This window comes from Mugil cephalus, chromosome 2 (assembly GCF_022458985.1).
Source record: "Mugil cephalus isolate CIBA_MC_2020 chromosome 2, CIBA_Mcephalus_1.1, whole genome shotgun sequence".
Classification (NCBI taxonomy): Eukaryota; Metazoa; Chordata; class Actinopteri; order Mugiliformes; family Mugilidae; genus Mugil; species Mugil cephalus.
Window position 1 is genome coordinate 32,581,232 of NC_061771.1, and position 21,556 is coordinate 32,602,787.

The 21,556-nt window shown below is 41.7% G+C and overlaps 1 protein-coding gene across 9 annotated transcripts in view; it reads left to right on the plus strand.

The window, feature by feature from the left end:
- The first annotated feature begins 7,257 nt into the window (after positions 1–7,257).
- LOC125004004 (teneurin-3) overlaps positions 7,258–21,556 on the plus strand; it is a 322,776-nt gene continuing 308,477 nt past the window's right edge. For all 9 annotated transcript variants that reach the window (XM_047578303.1, XM_047578307.1, XM_047578305.1 and 6 more), the window contains exon 1: positions 7,258–7,386. The gene's annotated coding sequence lies outside the window, so the exon portion shown is untranslated. The remainder of the gene's footprint in view (positions 7,387–21,556) is intronic.

The following is a 21,556-nucleotide window of genomic DNA, read 5'->3' on the forward strand; positions in this document are numbered from 1 at the left end:
TATTCAATAAAAAAAAATCAGTAATTTAAGTAAAAACCATTTGACTGGTGACATTTAAACGACTGATTGTTTTCTGTTTACGTGATTAATATTGAATGAAGTAAAAAAAAAAAAAAAGAATTGAATCATACTCAGTTGGTATCGGTATCGTTTTAAGGATGCTGGTATCGGTACTGGTATCGACACATTTGAACCGATATCCAGACCTCGTTCGTCAGAGCTTTGACTCACGTTTAAGCACCGTGTGCATTAGCGTGGCTGAACTATTCTTTCATACCAAAAACTATCAAAGCATGGAAAATACATTTTACTTCACATCCGCATTGAACAACAATTAGAAAAACTGTCAAACTGATGAGTTTTGGGGCATAAAACCACCTGAAAACCAGGAGAGTTTCCTTATATTGGTGACAGTTTCCAGCCCAAAAGGTGTTGAAAAATGAAACCTCTAAAAACATTAGGTTGATCATTAGTTTATCATAAAAAACAGTCTCCGTGCAGCAGCCTCTGCATATACTCACCCCGACTACTACCAACATGTTTGATGACGTCCTGCAGTACCAACGTCAGGTCTGTGGAGCATTTCTGTCTTTAGAAAGAGGCACAAACTCACTCCTCTGTTGTTACCCCGACTGAAAACAGCACAATCTGGTAAACTGTATCACACACACACAGACACACACACGGCTACACATTAGCTAATGATCACACGTCCCCTTCCTCCCCGTGTCCCTTCTCACCTCCACATGTTTGTGTGCAGGTGTGTGCGTTTGTGCAACATCAAAAAGCACACACTGGGTTCCCCGCTGGGTTCCACGCGAACCAGCGGAGCCGTGGATGGAGGCGCCCTGGAAACACCACACGTTTCATATGCACATGTACGTAATCAAACAGAGACACTTCTAGGGCCGTAACGTACAGTTTGACTCGGCCGTGACTTCGTGCCAGTAAAGAGACGTATGTGCTGAAGAGAAAATGAGCGGTTTGTGCAAGAATGTGAGAAATAAAAAAAATAAAAAAAAAACATGTTTCCCCAGGAGAGAAGGAGATACTGTAGACAGGAGAGATGAAATATAACTGAGCTTATATCAAAAATATAGGATGTTGTGGAGGATATTCTGAGTTTACTACAATAGAAAAAAAGATTTTATTTCACCCAAAACGTGCAAATAAATGACCAGACGTAAGAGACAGAGAGGAATCCTTCAAGACTCAAACTGCAGCTGTTCAAGATCAGAAGATACGAGCCACTGAAATCTGAAGAACCTACGATTATGATGGAAATAATAATCAGCCTCTGTTAGCCTGTTAGCCTGTTAGCCTGTTAGCCTCTGTTAGCCTCTGTTAGCCTCTCCTGTGACCTGTTAAGCTTTACTGCAAAGTACAAGCTGTGGTTTGTAACGTGTGACGGTTCCTCGTCGCCTTAATCTCAGTGACCCAGATGCAGCTGAATGGAAAACGTTCGGTCTTTTCCCTTTTCTTCCTCTTGGGATGCTGCCATCATTCACTGACTGTATGTGACGAGTCCTTCTCTGGTCACCGAGGTTTTCACATGGATGGAAACAAATGTGGTTTATTGTTGTTTGTTTCATTTTTTCTTTTTTTTTTTAGCATAAAGATATGTGCGTTTTTTATTTTTATTTTCTTCACCTGGAAACAATAAATAAATAAATAAATACACTTTAAATCCAACATAAACACATTTTTTTGCTCAAGTCAAAAAATAAAAATATAAATAATAATATATTAGGCCTATATTTTTTATCCTAATGGTGCGTTCACACCAGCAGTGACACACTGACAAACACGTTTCCGATGAAATGCGACGACTAGAAGCTACGAACTGATGTCAGACACTTGGAGCAACGTGTTGGACGAGACGTGAAAGTTGAACTGACTTCATGTTTTTTGTCGTTGTTTTTGCTCCTGTGACAAGGTGACACATCCACCCATCGTATGTGTTTACTTCACTGTCATCTGTTCCCTCCTGCAGCAGATCAGAAGTTAGCTTAGCTTAATTCCAAGCGCTAACCTGAACATGCACGTTAACCCCTTCCTGCTGATGTTTCACAATAAGAGCATCGTTAAGAAATGGATGGTGCTTCCTCACTGTAGCAGCACAGGCCTCATAGTTTGAAACGGGTCCAGATTGTGTTAAGTTTGTGTTAACTACGTCACGTAGTAACTTTGAACGATGCAACCTGGAGCGAGATCTCTTAATAAAATACAGCAAAGTACACTTTACACTTCACATGTAATACAGAAAAACCCTTTTATTCTGATATTTTATTTTCAAGGACCCGTTACAGTTACTCCATTAGGCAGGGTCGATAATCACTGATCTATACAACGAGACATAACATTATGACCGGCCATGACATGAGTGGATCACCCACAGATACTTGATGATCCTGAGTTGATCTTCACGTTTGTTCGAGTGCTTCCTGAAGTGTTTCTTGTGTGTCTGTGTCTTAACAGCTTCACTTATGAGATTCTGATGCTTTCTTCGGTTTCTGAGACACTGAGACAGTTTCTTCATCCTCCTCACTAGTATTGTCCATCACTGTCCACCCAAAGCCTGACACGTCTCATGGGTCAGTTTCAGACCCAGTCAGCTGCTGGACACCACCTACGTGTTAAAGGTTGTTCACTACACATCTTTAGCAGCACACACCTGCTTCGTCTCTGACCTATTTTTAAACATAAGACCATGTTACCTGTGAGTCACTGTTGAGGGAATCGAATCCTCGGAAAGAACTGACAGGCCTTGTCCGAAGCTTTTATTTTGGCTTCCACACCGTCACTTTAAACGCTCTCACTGGTCGAAACTTGCAGCGTCAGTTCAACGTATAAAAAGCTTTTTTCTGTGTGAAAACTCCACATGTATTTATCAGCCTCGTATGTGCAGCATTTTATGTTTGATACTATTTATACTTAAAAAAAGTTCCTTTCCTTTTCTCTTTCTACTCTTCTCATTATCTTTTTTTTCTTTTCTGAGGCTTCTGGTCCCGTGCGTTTGCCCGGTCGCTTCACGGTTCAGTCTTGGCGTATAGAGCCGAGCTCAGCAGCGCTGTGGTCCGGTCTCAGACCTCCTACCGGCCACATGTGAAAGACAATGAGCTTCAAACTCCCCCGTCCAGACGACCACATGAATCTCTGTAATGTAATATGAATACGCGGCTCACTGCGCTCAGAGTCCTACAACTAAAATCTTAAAATCCCCATCAACTCCAAACCCGCCTCCTGCAACTCATCGGTTCTGAACGAGATACTGAGACCTGATAGTTTCATTTCTGCCACATAACAGAACCTTTAGTGAGCGAGGAAAAATCAGCCCAAACTTCTTCATTCTGTCAGAATAATCCCAATTATTTCATGAAGATCCACCAGATTAAACCCTGGTTAATCTATTTCACAATAAAACTACACTACGGGAAAATTTAATTTGAGTTCTACCATCATTGCTCCGGATTCACTGGTGTTTGAACTAGAAGGTTTTGTTAAATTGTAAAACGTGGTTCTAAAATTTAGTTTTAACATTTAGATGAGTAAAGATATTACACATTATTAGTATATATGACACATGGATGTTCAAGTATGTTGACAACATGCTCAAAATAAGTATATTTCCTCACACTCAGACATGTAGACGATGGCTTATTTAGTGTTCGTTCCTGTAATTCATTTTTTTTTGTTTTGTGCAAAATAAACTAAACTAAATAAACTGCTACTACTTCATATACTGGAGAATAGTGGTGACGTACTAGTAGTATTTATCCCAGGACTGATGGTTTGTTAGTAAAACGTCACTGACACAATATTTAAAAAGAGGGAAAAATGTTCAAACAGCAGATTTATAATCGTCATTTATTGTCTTTATTTAAATTTTGGTGCGAACTAAATGTCATTTTGCAGAATCGGTGGCACATAATGGACCATTTAAAGCGATGATCATGTTATTCTTCCCCCTCCTGGCGTCTCAATGAGGTTGTGATGGCCCCGGCTCCTTCCTCCGCTCCATTGGTCCGTCTCCATCGAACCCTTCCTGTGCTCTGCGCGCAGCGCGTCACCTCTTCTACTTTCTGGTGCTTTTGTCTGCGCCAGCCTTCGTTTCCGTCGTCGCCGTCGCCCGAACACGAGCCGAGCTGTGCACCTTGCTGTTTGCTTTCCCGCTGCTCCCTTTAAAATCACCGCTGCATACACGTGTCTCTTCATTACAGTGAGGGCAGCCGGCAGGATGCGCCGTGGATTTCACACTGTTTGTGTCCTGGCTGTGACCTTGGAGTTCTAACGCTGCAAACTCTGAGGGAGACATTACAACAGCCAGGCACCACAAATAAAAAGTGCAGTTTGTAGGTTATAGCGGGTTCTAAAGCTCCTCCGGGTTTTGGAACAAATCATTAAAAGACTTGTTAATTTACATTTCTGTTAAGCCTCTTGTAAGATTCTAAATTTCTGTGTGGAATAACCAACTGAGTCTGTGTAGAAGTTTTCTCTTTATCTAGTCGCAGCCGACTTTTGTTAGGCAGGGAAGCTTTTTTTTTTTTTTTTTTTTTCTTGTTCAGTATTTAGGATAAATGAGTAATTCAAGAGATTAAGTTCTTACGCTATTAAATACACTCCTTTGCTCTTCCTACACCAGTCTCAGCCTTTGTTATTGCCAGAAACACTTCTCTCAGGTGTGTTCGTCTGAAACCGCGTCGGTAATAACGAGTCGTAACTAGACCGGCTGAAGAGGTGAAATCCCGGGATTACTCAGTGATTTCCTCCCAGACTCTGGTGTTATTCCTAAACAGCGCACGCAGTTTGTGGTTTGCATATGAAGCCGTTTTTGTATGAGTGCAGTCAGAACTAAAACAGACCTGAATCAGAGCAGAGCGTGACCTTATAACCTCCGCGCTGAACCTGCAGGAACAGTTCGTCTCTTGATCCTCTTCATGTGAACGTTTTTTTTTGTTACCAGTGATGCAAACACTCACCGGCCACTTCATTATGTGCACTCTTCACAACAAACGCATTCCAATGTCCTGCTCCACATCTTAGCTTTATAAAGCTTCTGCTTTTCACCAATTGTTTTACAGAAAAAAAATAAATAAATAAATAAAAAAGATGAGAGAGCTGTCGATTCAACCTCGTTTTCATTTTTTCTAGCACTATTGAATTGTATTGTGTTGCACCCACACAGTTTTTTTTATTTTTTTTTCTCCCTTGTCCAAACCCATTGTACCCCACTGGGCTTCAATGGACTAAATAATAGAAACACTTGTGCATTTTTTTTATTCAATACAGCCCCAAACTGTGTCCTCCAAAATGATCATCCAGGTCTGACGCCGTTTCACCATCAGCCGAACATTAGAGCCGCCGCCAATCTCAGAAATCACTGGTGTCCCTAATGAAGTGGCTGATGATTATATCTAAATAAAGTCAAATAAAATGAGACTTCATGGTTCATGGAGGGGAAATTTAGTTCTTACAGTGACAGGGCAAAAAAAAAAAAAACTATATAAGAGTAAATATAATAAGGGAATAAAATGTGTTCACAGAGCTTATGTTACTAACAGGAAACCAAAGTAAAATGAAACGATTGAAGTGGTGGAGGCTGAACATACACATGGACATTCATGAATATCAAAAACAGGAGGGAAGCTCCTATAAATAATTAGTGAACCGTGAGGACTGTACTCATCAGGACATATGCCTCAGATTTTATTTAGTGCCTGGAGTCTGATCCTGCACCGAGGTTAGAGAATAATCTTCATAACAGGCTGTTTTAGTCTTATGCACCGCGTGGACGATTAACAGCTTTGGGAAGGATCTCCTGCTTCTTCATCACCAAGGACACCCACTCATCTCATCTCATGCAGGTTTCACACCTGAGAAAAGAGTCAGAGTCAATAAAAAAAAAAGATCAGAGTCACTTCTGTCATATGTGCAACACATAGGAAGGATTAAAATAATGATGCAACAAGTTAAACACTAGACTATTTTATCACGAATAAAACGCAACATCAAAGAGGTGAAGGATGTTTCTCTTGGTCCCATAGGCTGAAGCTTAATAAGACTGATTTTTATTATTATTATTATTATTTTTAAAATTATAATTATTATTTATTTCTGTTGTATGAACCACGTGAGTCTGAAATCTGCAAAAAAAAATAAAAAAAAAAATAAAAATATAATATTTAAAATAAGCAGCGCCTCATTAACCGAGCCCCTGACTATGTGCTCCGCTCCCCGCTCCCAGCGTCACCTGTCACGGTGGGTGGGGGCACGCGGTTCAAAGTCACGGCTGACCCCACCACGCGCCGCGGCCCCGCAACGACAACCATCCGACGGGCGGGCGCACTCCTCCGGTAGAGAGACGTCAGGATTGGACGCAGCGGGGGATCCCCGGCTCCTCCGTTTCTGCCTCGCTTGCCGTATCATCATCTCTCTCTCTCTTTTTTTTTTTTTTTTTTTTTTTTTTGCTACCGGGAGGAGATGAGCTCGCTCCGGTTCACACTTGCAGAAGGCAGCAGCGCGAGAGAGAGCACGAGCGAGCTACGGAGAGGAGAGAGCGCGAGCGCGAGAAAAGCAGAGAGCGAGCGAGGGAGAGAGAGAGAGAGAGAAAGAGAGAGAGAGGGAGGACGGTCTCTTTCGTTTCTCCGTTCCACCGGAGCTCGCGTGCTCTCTCTGCGTGCACCGGACACCGCTTCCACCGTAGCTGCTGCGTGCGCTCGGCGGCCGGGAGGCTGCGCGAGGGAAGAGCAGGAGGCAAAAAAGATTTAAAAATAATAATAATAATAAAACAAAAAAAGAACTGAAGACGGAAGAAAAAAACAGCATCATTAAGGCAGATTTAGTCGGACGAAGTGTTAGTATTTAACGCCACGGAGAGAGAAGAAGAAGAAGAAGAAGAAAACAACACTTTGTTGTGACAGCAGCGCGCGGCATCCTCTCCGGGTCACCTCCTCCTCCTCATCCTCATCCACGCGCGGCGCTGCGCTTCACAAAAACCATTTAAATTCGCGGAAAGTAAAGGAAGAGGAACCAGTTTATTCATTTGGTTTTATTTGTTTTTATTTTCCCTCCTCCTCCTTCTTCTTCTTCTCTCCCTTTTAGATAAAAGCTCGTTGAGAACGAAAAGCTTTCGCGAGTGAAAACTAAGTGAACATGTCGGAGGGGGACGTGGTGGTTTTCTCGCTGCGTCTTTTCGGGTTTGGGTCACGTTGACCTGCGACACAAACGGACAAGCTAAAGAAGTGGAAGAAGTTTATTCTTTATCCTTTATTTTTTATTAATTTTCCCGAAAAAAGTACGAGAGTGTCTTCAGCTGCGTTCGTAAGCGAAGAGGAGCCCTCCTCCCTCCCCCACCCCCCCCCCCCGACCCGGCGCTAAGGCGAACAGGTAAGAAGCCTGCACATGTCAAACTAAAAGGCTCAGGCTGTTTGTTTGTTTCTAGCTACATGTTAAGAGAAGCGTGTCCTCTTTCTCCTCTTCCCCTCTGTGCGCTCAGTGTCTCCGTCAGTTTCAGTCCGTTTAAAGACGTCAGGTCGTTGCAGTTTGGCGTGTCCACAGGTTTGCTCCGGGTTCTTTAAAATATCTCAAACTGCGCTTCAGTTCGCCACCGGCGGAAAGCGAAGAGGCAGCAAAAACAAGCCAAGTGCGCGTTTAAATACAGCTGTAACTCTGCTACTTATTTACATCGTCTGCTGCGTTCAGTGACATGAGCCAGCGGAGCCTCTTTTAACCCCAAAAAAAAAAAAAAAAGTTCATCCAGTTTAAATGAGAATAAAAACGTAGCACGCCGGATGCTAACACGTGCATCGATAATCAATAAAATACGTCGAGTTTTAATTCAATGTGCACGTAACCGTTTGTGTTGGTCACAGTTAATTAAATGTGCTGTTTTGTGAATGGAGACGGTGGCGCCCCTGTAAACAGAGTTTTTTTTTTTTTTTTTTTTACAATATAAAAAGAAGACGAAAAATGTAGATATCGATGCTCAGAGGATGGACCAATGGGATCAGGATTTATTCTGTGGCTGTGTTGTTTTTTGATGCTATAAGAATGTATTTAAAGGTCAGAGAAGAGGATGGAAAAAAAACGTAAAAGAGTCACGGAGTTATTTAGCCAAAAAATAACACCATGCTGATAAAATTTGGGAAATAGTGCCTATTTTCTGTGACTATCAGAGTGAATTTCAGTGGAATGAGCCTTTGTGTTTAAATTCCCTTAAATTCGTCTTTACGTTCATATCTGTCAAACTTGAAAACACCTCATGGTTGGATTCAGTGGTTCGGTTCCAGGCTGCTGTTTTTGGGGGAGGTGGGAGATTTTATTCTGGATTTTTGGAGCCGGGTAGACGCTCTAATAAACCTCAGTCTGCAGTTAGAGCAATTCCTTATGAATTAAATATAATATGAAGGAAAATGCTTCTCCCAACGTCTCCCGGCTAATTGTCGTGACACAAACTGAGAGTCCGTCCACGGTTGAAGAAGAGAGGCTGCGTTTAATCTTTGGTCACATTTTTTTTATTTTGGGGAATAAACACCAACAGAGGCGCGCCCCCCGTGTGCGTGCAGGGATGGTGTGTGTGTCTGAGTGTGTGTGTGTGTGTGTGTGTGTGTGAGAGGTAAAGGTTTTCGCCAGCCTGGTGTCGTATTATAACCACAGGAATTTACAGTGTAGTGACGGGTAAACTGGAGAGGAAGGCACAGAGTGGCTTTGTCTCTCCGTGCATGTCATCTCCCCTCTCTCTTGCACATCTCACGGCGCTATTTGTGGAATTAACCCACATAGGTCGTGTCATATCTGCAGTTGCTCTCATGTACAGTATCTTGCACCAAAAGTGCACTCGCTCGTATGATTATTATTCTTTTGTCTTTCTTTTTTTTTCTCTCCTGTGAACTCACCCACTGCTGTGACCTTGTACTCAGGTGAAATGACATTTTGGCTTCTCTTCTTCTTCTTTTTATTATCATTATTATTTATTTTTTTTAAAAATGCATGTCCTTGGTTGCTTCACAGGTCTTATATCCTGTTCGGCCATTATGCTTTTGGTATCAGCTGTTACGTTTGCTACAGTGTGGACGCTGCAGTGCTATTGTTCACAGATGGCAGCTCCTGTAGTTACTGTACGACACTAGTGTGGCTCTTGGCCCAAAAGTTGACGGTCTCTTAATCACGACCTTGAGTGAAATAGTTCAACAAGATTATTTTACTGCCCCTTTTTTTAAAAAAAATATCTATTTATTGATTTTTAATATTGGTTTTCACCATTTTTGAGCGTTTCCGGTGCAACGTTGGCGTTGGCTTGTGTAGAACTTGTCCTGTTTCGTGCTCGTCTGCATCACAAAAAAAAGAGAATATGTGGACGGTGGTTCCGCTTTTAAAGAAGTGGAAACGTAGCGCGTGTGTAATTTATCGTAGAATTCAGGTAAAATCCAGTAGTGACTCAAGTGTGATTAACTACAGTGTCCACGTTTAGCATGTGATTTCAACACACATGCATGAATCACCTTTATTTCGCTCTTTTCTTTTTCTTTACAGTTATTTACTCACACGGTGCAATCAAGAGAGGTCATCAGTTATAAAACGGAGGCTGAGCAGGAAGGTAGAATTCATTTATTATAGCTTATATACAGCAGTAAACACAGTAACGGTGCTTCCTCAGAGTTATTTTCGCTCATCTGTGGCGATGGTGAATTTCTCCAGAAACTCAGATTGACGTTACTTTGGAAACCAGGCTGTGGCTTATTCTCAGAGGACGAAATAAACGTGCTCAACTGTAGTAACGTGTGAGGGAAGCGCCGGGGCCCGTTTTCCTTCTGCTGCCTCTTTATTCCCCCTCAGCTCGACTCGACGGCTCGGCCGCTTCGCCTTCGTCCAGGCTGCTGTTTGCACTTGAGCACATTTTAGAGGAAACATTATATTCTTGTTGTGATTGACTCCGATTCCACTTCCTTTTTTTTTAGCTTTTAAACGTGACTAGCATCGTTGCAGTATTTTCCGACCACACCCACATTTGATAAAACCTCCTCCTTATGTTCTGATATAGTGTTTGAACCGTTAAACTGGTTGATGCCACAATGCAAATAAAAAAAGTGGAAGATCAGACCAAACCACACAGACTGAAACCGTCTCAGATCTGATCTTTTTGTTCCTTGTTGGTGATCAAGCACTTGAAGCTGTTACCACTCATGGAAGCGATGAAGACGCGATCTGAAACGCTTTAATCGTAGCTTTTCTATAGTGAAGTTTAACACGACCAAGTGTTCAGAGTCCATGTAACATTGCATTGTTATTGCATTATTACAAACGTTTTAAAACTCGCCCATTCATCTTTTAAGAATCTTTTTATTTCATGAGTTATTTGTTGTTGTTGTTGTTTTTTGTTTTTTTGTGAGTGCATGTCATACATGCATGAACACATGTATGACATGCACTCGCCCAGTCAGAGACACACTACACAGGCGGGCAGTGTGTTAACAGAAAACATGTCTCTGGATAATAACAGCGGGATAAAGTGACATGCTTGTGTTGTACATTTTGCAAGATAGTATGATGTGTGTGTGTGTGTGTGTGTGTGTGTGTGTGTGGTCATTTTGTGGTGCAGCTCCGTGCATGTACACACTGTTTGCATTTGTACTTTGTGGGTTGTTGTTTGTGCTACTGTGTGTTTGTGTGTGTGTGTATTTTCAGTAATTACCATGAGAGCCATCAAACTGAAGATTTGTGTGTGTGTGTGTGTGTGTGTGTGTGTGCATTATCCAGGGAGTGCTCAGTCTGAAGATCCAGCTGATGAAAGCTACCTGGAGCTTCATAAATGGCTCCTTTGTCCAACAGAGCAGCCGGTGTGTGTTTGTGTGTGTGTGGATGTGAAGCCTAAGTTTCAAACTGGAAATTCTGCAGAAACAAAATGCCTGAGTTTTGAGTTTCGTTGGGGATGTGGTGCCAGATCTGAGACGTGTTGTAATCTGTCCTCAGGAAAACGTTTGTATTTCCAACGTCCACGACAAGGTGCCAAACAAAATCAGGGAATGGTCGTAGTAACATCCCAAACTAAAACACGGATAAAGACTTTTAACACAAACCGAGTTTAACTCGTGTGTTGCTTCCTCTGAAGGTCATCTGAGGTTTAGCCGTGTTAGCTGCTCGATGCTGCTCAGTGCAGAGGCGCCGACAGCATCAGCTAAAGTTTCATCAAATGCAACTAAACTGGTGCAGCAAACATGGTTAATGTTGTTTTTAGTTTTTGGTTCAGTCCTGACAAAGTGAAATAAATTATTTTTTTTTCACAAAGTAAAAGAACTATATACATGATTTCACTATTTTGGAAGCTACAGGAATCGTGAATGTGACATTCATTATATTATGTGCAACTCATTCGGTTTATTTATTTATTTTTCTCTTAATATATTTTCTCTTCAACCTTAATCTTGATTGAAATTTAATCGTCTAGGTTTGTGACACTGGAGCTGTGTAATATATAACGGACTCTTTTTTAAATGTTATTACATATTTTTAAGACTCTGAATGTCCGTGCACCATCTTACCTGTCAGAATTACTACCAGCCAGAGCTCCGCGACCAACACACGGGCCGCTACCGGACCAGACTCAGATCCAGACTCAGATCCAGACTCAGATCCAGACTCAGACACGGAGCTTGTTTTTTTTTTTTGTCTTTTATATGAGAAGCTGAACCAGAGATTGAAGCGTTTCAAATCCTTGTTGCAAACCTACTTCAGGTTCCTGGTTGAGCAGGTTGTTGTGGCTTTTATTGTGGAAACACAGTTTTACTCGTGTTTTATTTGATGTTTCATCACGTATTTTATCTCATTTATTAGTTCTTATATTCACAGGGATTGTTGATTTCTTTATATTTGTTTTGCTTCTGCAGCACTTTGGTTGAACTGAGGTTGTTTTTAAATGTGCTTTAGAAATAAACTGAATCCTTACGGTGGGAAGCTGCTGTATGTAAAATACACAGAGATGTGTGTTTATATTTTTATTTAAAAACGTTCTAACTTAACTGGTCTGTTGGTGAAAATTTTACATAAACACCAAATACAACCTAAAAAGAACCTGTTAAATGATTTAAGCGTGGCCGATGGTTGCCTCCTAGAAATGGAAATACAATAGGTATATATATATATATATGTGTGTGTGTGTTTCTTTCTTTCGGGAAAGTAGGTTACACGTACACATCAGGATGAAGGAGGCTCCTTGTTAATATTTACAGCTGGCAGACACTGGCTGAGTTGAGAGGAAGCTCTGGATGCACAGCAGGAGTCTGTCGTGGTTGTCGTTGGTGGTGGGACCGTGTTGTGAGTTTTCTCTCTCTCACGACGCTAGAAAACTACAAGAATGGAAAGAAAAAGCATTTGAACGTGTCACCGTCCTGATGAGGAAAGCCGCTTGCTTCTCTCAGCCAATAGCAACACTCATGTGTTTACGTCGTTCGCAGGTTCGACTCGAGACGTTGGAGTTCAGTTAGAATATTGATATCGATCTTTCATATTTATTTATTTATGTATTTATTTTCCGGTTGCACTTGGCAGCTGTTACATCTGATACGTGTCAAACCGGATCAGATTCTTACTTTATATTCTCTTTAACCGGAGACGTCTTTTTTTTTTCCTGCGATTTGAAGGAGGCAAAACAGTTTGTGGCTTCGTATTGTTGGTCGTTGGTGTTGTGAATACTCCAGCTTTAAATATAAAAATACCCAAATAACAGCGAGATTTATTTCGCACATTTTTCTGAAACAATGGTAGAAACATTTAAATCTGGACTAAATGCACTATACACTGAGTGATGTGAGTTCAGTACTGAGACACGCTCGGCTCGTGTGTCTCTGCTTTAACATAATAGCGTTGGAGACGCGTCGTCTGGACTCCTTTCAATGGGCCACTGTGGGAGTCAGGCGGCTGAAGCTTTACCCCTGGAGGACAGGGAGGGCACATTTCTGAATTTTTTAGCAGAATCAGGGAAGCAAACGACTGGATACCCGACCATTCCTACGGAGAAATATCCCAGAGAGTCCCCTCGCTCCTCTCACAGCGAAATTAACTGGCCGTGATAATTCATCTGTCCGGGGCGAAGACGCCAAATTTAATGGCAATCAACTCTGTGGTAATCCCCCTCGATGTGTTTAATTGCTTTCAATTAAAGCCTCCTCACATTTAGACGGCGCTAAAACTTCTCCGAGTGTTACCTGGGTTACAGCAGGTCAGACGAGTTGAGTTCACTTTTATTTACGGTGAACGGTTTGGTTCATGTTTCCATGGTGTTTCCGTTCCCACCGCTGTCAATGCAGACGTCCATTCAAACAACACGTAATCGGCTTTGTGCGCTGTCTGCATTTAATCATATTGTGTGTTGGTCTCACCATCATTAAAACTGAACGTCACCAGGTAGTGTAATTATGGATTACCGCTGTGTTTGTACAGGACCGTGCTGCACGCTCAAAAGACAAGAGAGCAGTCATAGAAAACTTCCATCTGAAACGCTTCTATTTATTTCTGCTTTATTTGGGTTATATACGTTTACAGAGCCGTAAATCACACACGTCTCATTCTGAAGCTCGTGACAAACGGCTCTACTGGTCTAAATGGGACGGCACATTTCTAGCATTTTTTTTTTTTTTTGTGCTTTCAACTCACTCGTCTTGCAAAACTCGGCTTGAATGTGCGTCTTTTTATTCTTCTCTGCATCACTCTGTTAACGTGACCCCTCTGACTTAGCACCGAGCAGCTCGTCCTCAGAAAAAAACTCCTGCAACCGTCCTGAGCTCAGCTCTGTTGCTCCAGTTACGAGAAGAAAACCAGCAGCTGCACAAGAAATATCTCATAATATAATAGACCTGTGCAAGGACTAGCATGGCTGAACATCTCAAATTAAAACAAATAATAACTGCAGAAGGTTAAGCTTTTATTCATTCATCATAATCACATTACTGCTGGTTCTACTACTGTAATTCTGTTGAAAGTGACATTGTGAATGAGGCTTCGCTGCTAATTACTAATTACTGTATTAATCTGCATGTCCAGTTCAACATCTCCAGCGATTCTTGGTTTGTTTACTTGCAGCCTGGACGAGTGTTACCTCCTCCAGAGACACTGAGCGTGTTGAGATGTGGCTTTAATGTTAACGTCCGATCAACCGCATCCTTGAGAATCACTGGGCTGTGTCACAGTGACGGTGCAGATTAAACCGGCCAACACTGGAAAACATTAAAAGTCCATGTAAGTGAGCTCAACGCGAAAAAAGAAACGTTGAAATAAATAAATAAATAAATAAATAGGCTGTTCAGGCTGATGCGTTAATAACACGTTAAAGCACATTCCTTTTAACACCATTAATTCTTTTAGCCCGATTTAACTCGCACACGTTCTGTGATGTGAACCTCGGCCCCGACCTGTCGTTTTGGGAAATTAGGAAGCAGAAACAAACCTCCCCGAGTGGAAACCGACAAAGAGAAGGGTGCCCCCCCTCCATCCCATACCCCCCCACACAGACTCAGGCTCCGAGCCACCACTGGAGCACCACCTGCTGGCACACGGCTGATTCCCAGGCTGGACACGCCGCTACGCCCGTGCACCGTCTTATTTAAACATGCAGAGAGAATTAACAATAGTATAAAAGAGCCGCTTTATCTATGGACGTCATACAATTAATTGTGAGTGCATATTTGAATCTGTAGGCTACCTAATGATTGTGCGTCGTTGTTTCGTCGTCCCGTGTGGACGCTGGTTTCGTTGGAGACGTTTGACCTTGGCGTGTGCGTGGCCTGAGTTTGCTCCCGTCTTTCAGACATTTTTTTTTAACGCTGGTGTTGTTTTTAGTTGCCTCCTAACGTGCTCTATACTTGAGCCTCCAGTGACCTTCCTAGAGAAGCTGTGATGATGCTTGGTGTGTGAAGCTGTGACGGGTTTAGGATCCGCGGAGGAGCAGGCTGCAGCGTTCTGGGATTCCTTGTTTGGGAAACTGAATCGTAGAGAAGAAGTAACCGGGGATGTGACATATTTTAGACTTGAAACTCCACTTGAACGAGGTGCTTTATATTCAGTAAAATTTTATTTATGTAGCGCCGACAACAATTGCATTTGTCTCCAGATGGTTTATAGAACCCGGAGGCTCGAAGCCCCAGAGGAAGGAGAAAACTTCCCTTTTCTAAATATAAAGTAGATGTATTGTTCTGACTCGGGGAGTAATTGACACAATAGAGTTACCGTGTTTACCTTCATCCGGTTCGTGTTCTCGGAGGAATTAAGACAAACTTGTGACACGCTCCTCTCTGTCTCGGCATCGTGCACCTGCTCGGCTGATTTGATCTGAATGCTGCGTTCACACGAGACCGAGCGAACTGAGCCGACTGGGAGAAGAACAACATGTAAAAGCAACTTAACGTACAGTAGATATCACAACCTGTACGAACATCTAGTGTCATGTAAGCGCTCAGAAATGATTTGATTATTAATATATATAATGAGAAACTGTGACAAATCTGAAGAAACGTCACGTTATACCTTCCATGATCTGCACCGAACTCTTAGTCACAGGCGTGAATGCGATGTGTCGTTTGAATCACATGAACTGTAAAACTGGTCAGCGCTACATTCGGGAGGTCGTCTCCATTCGTTTGCTTTTCAGTCTGAGACAAAGACACTAATGCTGGAGAGAATCGGAAACGTTCATATTTAAAGCCGTAAAACCCCACTTGATGGATTTTGAAGCATTTTTTTTTTCAGTTGATGTCGGGATCCGTCAAAAAGAAAAATACATTTTCAAAGCAAAGGCCCGAGAGGCATTTCACATGAAGCCGTTCACTCATGAAGTCATGAATTCAAGTGCTTCTGTTGTGTTCAAAATAAGTTCCTGTGTAATAGAATACGACACAGTAACACGTGGACGGGTGCAGCGCTTCAAGCTGATAGACAGCGACGCTTCACCTCACTCATGTCATTTGTTCAATGTCACACACTCCACTGACAGCTCTTTGTGTGTGTGTGTGTGTGTGTGTGTGTGTGTGTGTGTGTGTGTGTGTGTGTGTGTGTGTGTAGAGGTGGGAGAAATGTGTTAATTTCCATACGTACCGATCAAAGTAGTTGAGTGACAGATAAACGTGATGGTTCTGCTTTCTGATGTAGTGACATTAGCTGTGTTGTGTATAATTAACGCTGGACCGGAGCCCTGCACATGTAGCTGCCCCACGACGGCTGGGACGGGATGGGATGGGACAAGTGGTTATCCACCTTGTTCCTATCCCCCACGATTCCTTGCGTAGATAACGGGCACAACTTCTGGTTTAAAGCAGTGTTTTTTTTTTACACGTTAGTTGTTTGTGATAAACCCACTTTCTATGAAAATATCAGCTGTTACTAACACGGAGGGTTGGGAGGATCACATGAAAAGGTGAAGCAGTGAATAATCTTAAAAGGCGTATCAGTACCTACATAGCAATAAGGTTGGTCGCGTTTATTATTTAGATTATTATCAGGCATATCCCTCTCGTCCAAAAGCTGCTATAAAAAAAAACTGTCTGTTTTTTTCTTCATAAATCTCTTAAACCACTTCAGCACTTTACAAAAACTACCAAAAAATCAGGCATGGCATTTAAAGGATTTAACCCTTTACACGCCAGTTTGATCACTCATTTTGTTTATTTACTTATTTAATGAAAAATTAAAACCATTAAACTAATGTTTTTTAAATCAGCCTTGGATATGACCAAGATTATCTAAAATATTGGCTTGATTGCATTATTAAGACGTTTCATTCGTTTTTGTGCTTGTGTTATTGAGCTTCGTGGCTATTAAAGGTGTGTGTCTGTGTTTTTTTTTTTTTTTTTTAACTCAAAACTTGTGTAGAGATAGACTTAATTTTTTTTTTAAAGTGCCATACGCACTAACGCAGCCAAAGTGAAGAGGAACATTTTGCCCAAATGGTCAAACATGTCCCTACAGTCGCCTGAGGCTTAAAGTGCTGCATGGACATTTTGTCATGTCGGTGCTGAAATGATGTCGTTTTTAGGTTCATGCTGACCAGAGGTTCAAACACACATGTCATTACAGTGTCGTCCTCACACACACAAAATCATACCTGCTGATGTTCCTGTGAAACTACTGTCAGTCCTCCTCAGCGACCGGCGTCTCGTTTCCCCATAACTTCATTAAACATATCGAACATTTGACAGAATGTTTCACATTAAATCCAGGAGTTGCACAAATAATAACACAAACAAAGTTGTCAGAGAGACAAGAGAAAGACATTTTACACGTACAAATCACATTTCACTCAGAGTATTTCTTCTTATTTTTGCAGGCACGGATTGATTTTAAGTAGAATTTAAACTTCTTGTAAAACACTGAAAAAAATCATTAAGAAATGAAAACAGTCAAATGTTCAAATAAACCGCTACAGGAAACTAAACCCACTGGGAATAAGGTTGATCTGAACCCTTTATGGGGCAAAGAACCATATTTGATTACTATACTGAATATATTATTTGGTAACGTCCACGCACATTTTAAATCGTGTCCCTGTTCCTCTCAGTGATGTTTACTGTCATGTGGTTTTCATTGAGCCAATCAGAGAAGATCAAGGGACAAGTCCCAGGTCTAATCAGGGTCTGATGTGATCTACGAGGTCCCCCTCTGAACTGGTTTATCAGGAACCATGAAGAAGAACAAGTGTCCTAATGATCCAAATACATGTTTACATTTGTTTACCAGTTAATGACAAGGAACATTTTATATTCAATTCATTGATCTGGATTTTCTCCATGAAAATTAAAATTTTTGGATAAATTCACGTTAGTTTTGTGCCGTATTTCAGTAAACAGCTCCATGAAGGTTTAAACTTTGCTGTGAATCTTTCCTGTTCACACAAAGTCAATGGCAAGTGTTGACCTGGCAAAGTAAAAAACTGACAGGATAAAAACTTGTCAAAAAGACACGCAAAACCAAAACGTGTCTGTGTGTGTGTGTGTGTGTGTGTGCGTTTGAATGCATTAAAAGGTCATCGTCACCTGTACTTAAAGTGTCTCTCGCTGGCTGGATGGATGGATGGTTACACACCTGCACACACTTACGCCTACACACCAGTTGTGAATTGCTGTGCGTCGCAGCACATTGATTGTTTCTCTCGCTGGCTGGTTGGTTGCATTAAAAGCAGGCTCATTGGTGGCCATTCATGCTTAAACACCAGTATGTGTGTGTCCTGTTGCACTATACTGTGTGTGTTAAATCTCCCGTGACCGTGCACTCAACACAGTTACTGGAGTACACGGTGTGAGACGTGACAGGTAGCGGTGACCAGAATGGACATCTGACGTGTAGTTTTGTCTTTTGTCCGTCTCATCTCTGACGTCTCTGCTGCCTCTTTACTGTGACGAGCTACTTCACGTTGTTGTGCTACTTCCACTAAATATAATTCTTCTGGTGAACCGATGGAGGCAGACGACCGCCCACCTTCAGTCTGGTCCTGGATCAGTCTGGTGGTTTCTTCACGTTGAAAGGGGATTTTTGTTTGTTGTCAAGTTCATGTTCAAGGGGGTATTATTTTTTTTATTTATTTATTTTTTCTGTTGCTGCGTTTCCATTCTCTAGAAATGTGCAAAACCTAAATATCACAATACAAAACTGGTAATGGAAAAACTTACATTCATAAAAACTTCTCAAACATCTAAAGCTAAAACATGTGTAGTTTTTCAGGTTTTTGCCCACCGGTAGTGGAATTTGGTGGGTGGGCTAACAAATGCATGATACAGATTAAATAGTTAACAGCCTATAATTACAGGGACACTATACTTTATTTTTTAGTGCTCTACATCAGTGGTTCTTCTCATCTGGTCTGGGTTCAGGACCGTTGATCTCCCCTTAATGACAAACCACAGCCCAAATCAAAGACCCTTTATGAAAAGATTGTGCAGTTTGTACCTGAGATAGTAGAATATAATATAAAAACAGAAAAGTGAATTCTTGGCTTCGCTTGCCGTTAGCCAGTCATTTCTTTCAAACCAAGAAATGCCAAAGGTACGATTTTATCTTTTGTCCCTTTGAGTTGTTTGAACGTCGATGTGATTCCACTTTCTTCATTTCCAACTGACTGGATTCAGCCCAAACGATCAGTGAATGACATGACATGAAGGGAGGATTTAGAGATATTCTATGTTTTTCTTTTGGCTTCTTGGTGCCGTTGCTGCCCTTTGTTTCACCAAAACGTAAACCAATCCATTGTAATTTTTGTGTTAGCATTAGAGGGATAAGCCCTGTTAGCCTATTTATACCAGCCATCACTGGACATATAGAGGTTTATCGCAAAAGTGCAATGGAAACACTGTTTTTTTGTTTGTTTGTTTGTTTTTTTTCCGTTTTGCTGGTGATGACGCAGGAGGTCATGTGATAAGTTCATTTGAAGTCCATCTACAAATTGCCTGAGAGTTACAGCTCACCTTTCAATGGAAACACGTACAAAAGAAGTTAACCTGGCAAGAAAAAAACAAAAAAGACAATATGTGCAATTTAGACAAATAAAAAACTGGAGCTTTACTGGGAGCAATGACCATAATAAATACAGGCTGTAGCTGTGTAGATGGTTCATGCAGAAATGGGGGCTGTCCTGTACTGTCTTTGGGAAAGGTGGGGTGGGAAATTTCAGAAATGTCGTTTTCATTCCAAGAAAAACTGTGATGGAAACGCAGCTCATGACACTATGAAACCTTAAAGAGGCTTGAGTCGACTTATGTTACCGGTGTGATGAGACGGATGAGACCGTGTTGATGACCAGTGTGAAAACTCCAGCTCAGTCCAGTCCATGCTAACAGCCTTCATGCCTTCATGCCTTCATGCCTGGGTTGGCAGCCTGGTCAGCTGCCATGCGGGTGCAGTGGAGTCAAGCCCCCGGCAAAGGGGTCAACTCTGAGATGTTAGGGCGCTGTCACTGCTGGTGGGCAGACCACAGCTCAGCCACCTCATCCTCGGTGAATGTCAGTGACTTGTGATCTGCAAACAATATGAACTGTCTGGCCTCTGGTGGGGATGGATCAGAAGAGAGAAACCAGCTGCCACAACTTAGTCTGAAACTGTCGAGTGGTTGCTAAGTTTCACTTTCAGTGGATTATCTCAAGATATTCAGCCTTAGAGATTAATCCAGAATAGATGTTAAAGCAAGACACATGGTGAAAAAACACCATTATTTTAAACGTGAACACACACATGTTGAGTTATTATGGCTCATCAGGAATGCGATGGAAAGCAAGTTGAATCTAAAGTGTGGTCACAGTAAATCATTTTAACCTGTCACCTCAAAACTGACAAAAACTCTTTCCTGAGACTGAACCAGGCTGGATAAAAGCGAATGAACATGCAGAATATTTATTCAGGTGATATTCTGGGTTGTATGTGTCATTGTGTTGGGATAATAATAGTAAACATTTGCATAACGCTAGCACATGTTGATAAGAGGACACAAATTACCGTAACTCAACAATGGTTTGTGCTACTGACAAAATGTAAAGTGTGGCTGAACCCTGGGAAATTGTGCTTTTGTCTGGAAGACCTTCCTGACATCTGCAGATTATGACTAACTTTGTTTTCACCAACAAATTCCTCCAAACAGCTCTGGTCTTGCCAACAGCAGTGGTCGTTACCGTAATGGCAGCTTTTTTTTTTTCCTGTTCAGCCACTATTTGAATTTTGTCCAGTGGTGAGTTACAGAGTTATTTCAGTCGGACTCAACACAGCAACTACAGACCAAAAAACGCTCTATTCCCACATCTGTGCTTTATCTGCATGGGCGCTCGAGTTGACCCACCTTCCATCCACGGTTGAACAAGGGATTGATGCTGGCAGGCTTTGTTAATCCAGATGTATGAATGGGATTTAGTGGACTGTGCATAAAAAAGGCAGAGAACGAATTTAATTCCCGTAACAAGGAGAAATAATTCACAGCTGTAGAAGAGTAGCTCTCTCCTCCGTTAAGATTCTTGTTGGTGTGACATCTGTCTCGTCTGCAGCCACTAAGAATCACCAACTCTTTAGAGCATTAAATGATTTGCATGTTAACTCCCCTTCATGAATATACTACAAAAACGCTCCCCAGGATGAGTGAGGAAACCCAAAGAACAGGCTTTAGAACCATATTTAACCCAGAGTCTGCCTTATTTTGCCTTATTTTGCCTTATTTTGTCTTATTTTGTCTGAGTTAAATTACCGTAATGACGCCATCTTGGCTGCAAATGCCTCAGCTTTCACAAGAACTTTCCTAAACCGTGATGTTATTATTGTAATTCAAAGCGGCGTCACATTCGGTTTCAAAGGGTCACGGAGTAAAAACATGAAATTAAACATTTATTATGGGTTAGCACGTGTAGCTTCTATTGATGACGGCGCAGCTTACGAAAGGGTCAAGGCAGAGGCGTTTGGGATTTTTCTGTGAGCTCAGAGTTGTAGAAATACATCAAAACCAAACTCAACGAGCCCAGACTGACATTGAACCGATACTTCGTTCAGTTACAGACTGTAAAGGATTTTCCACAAACCTTAAAACACCATGAGCTAGTCTGACTTT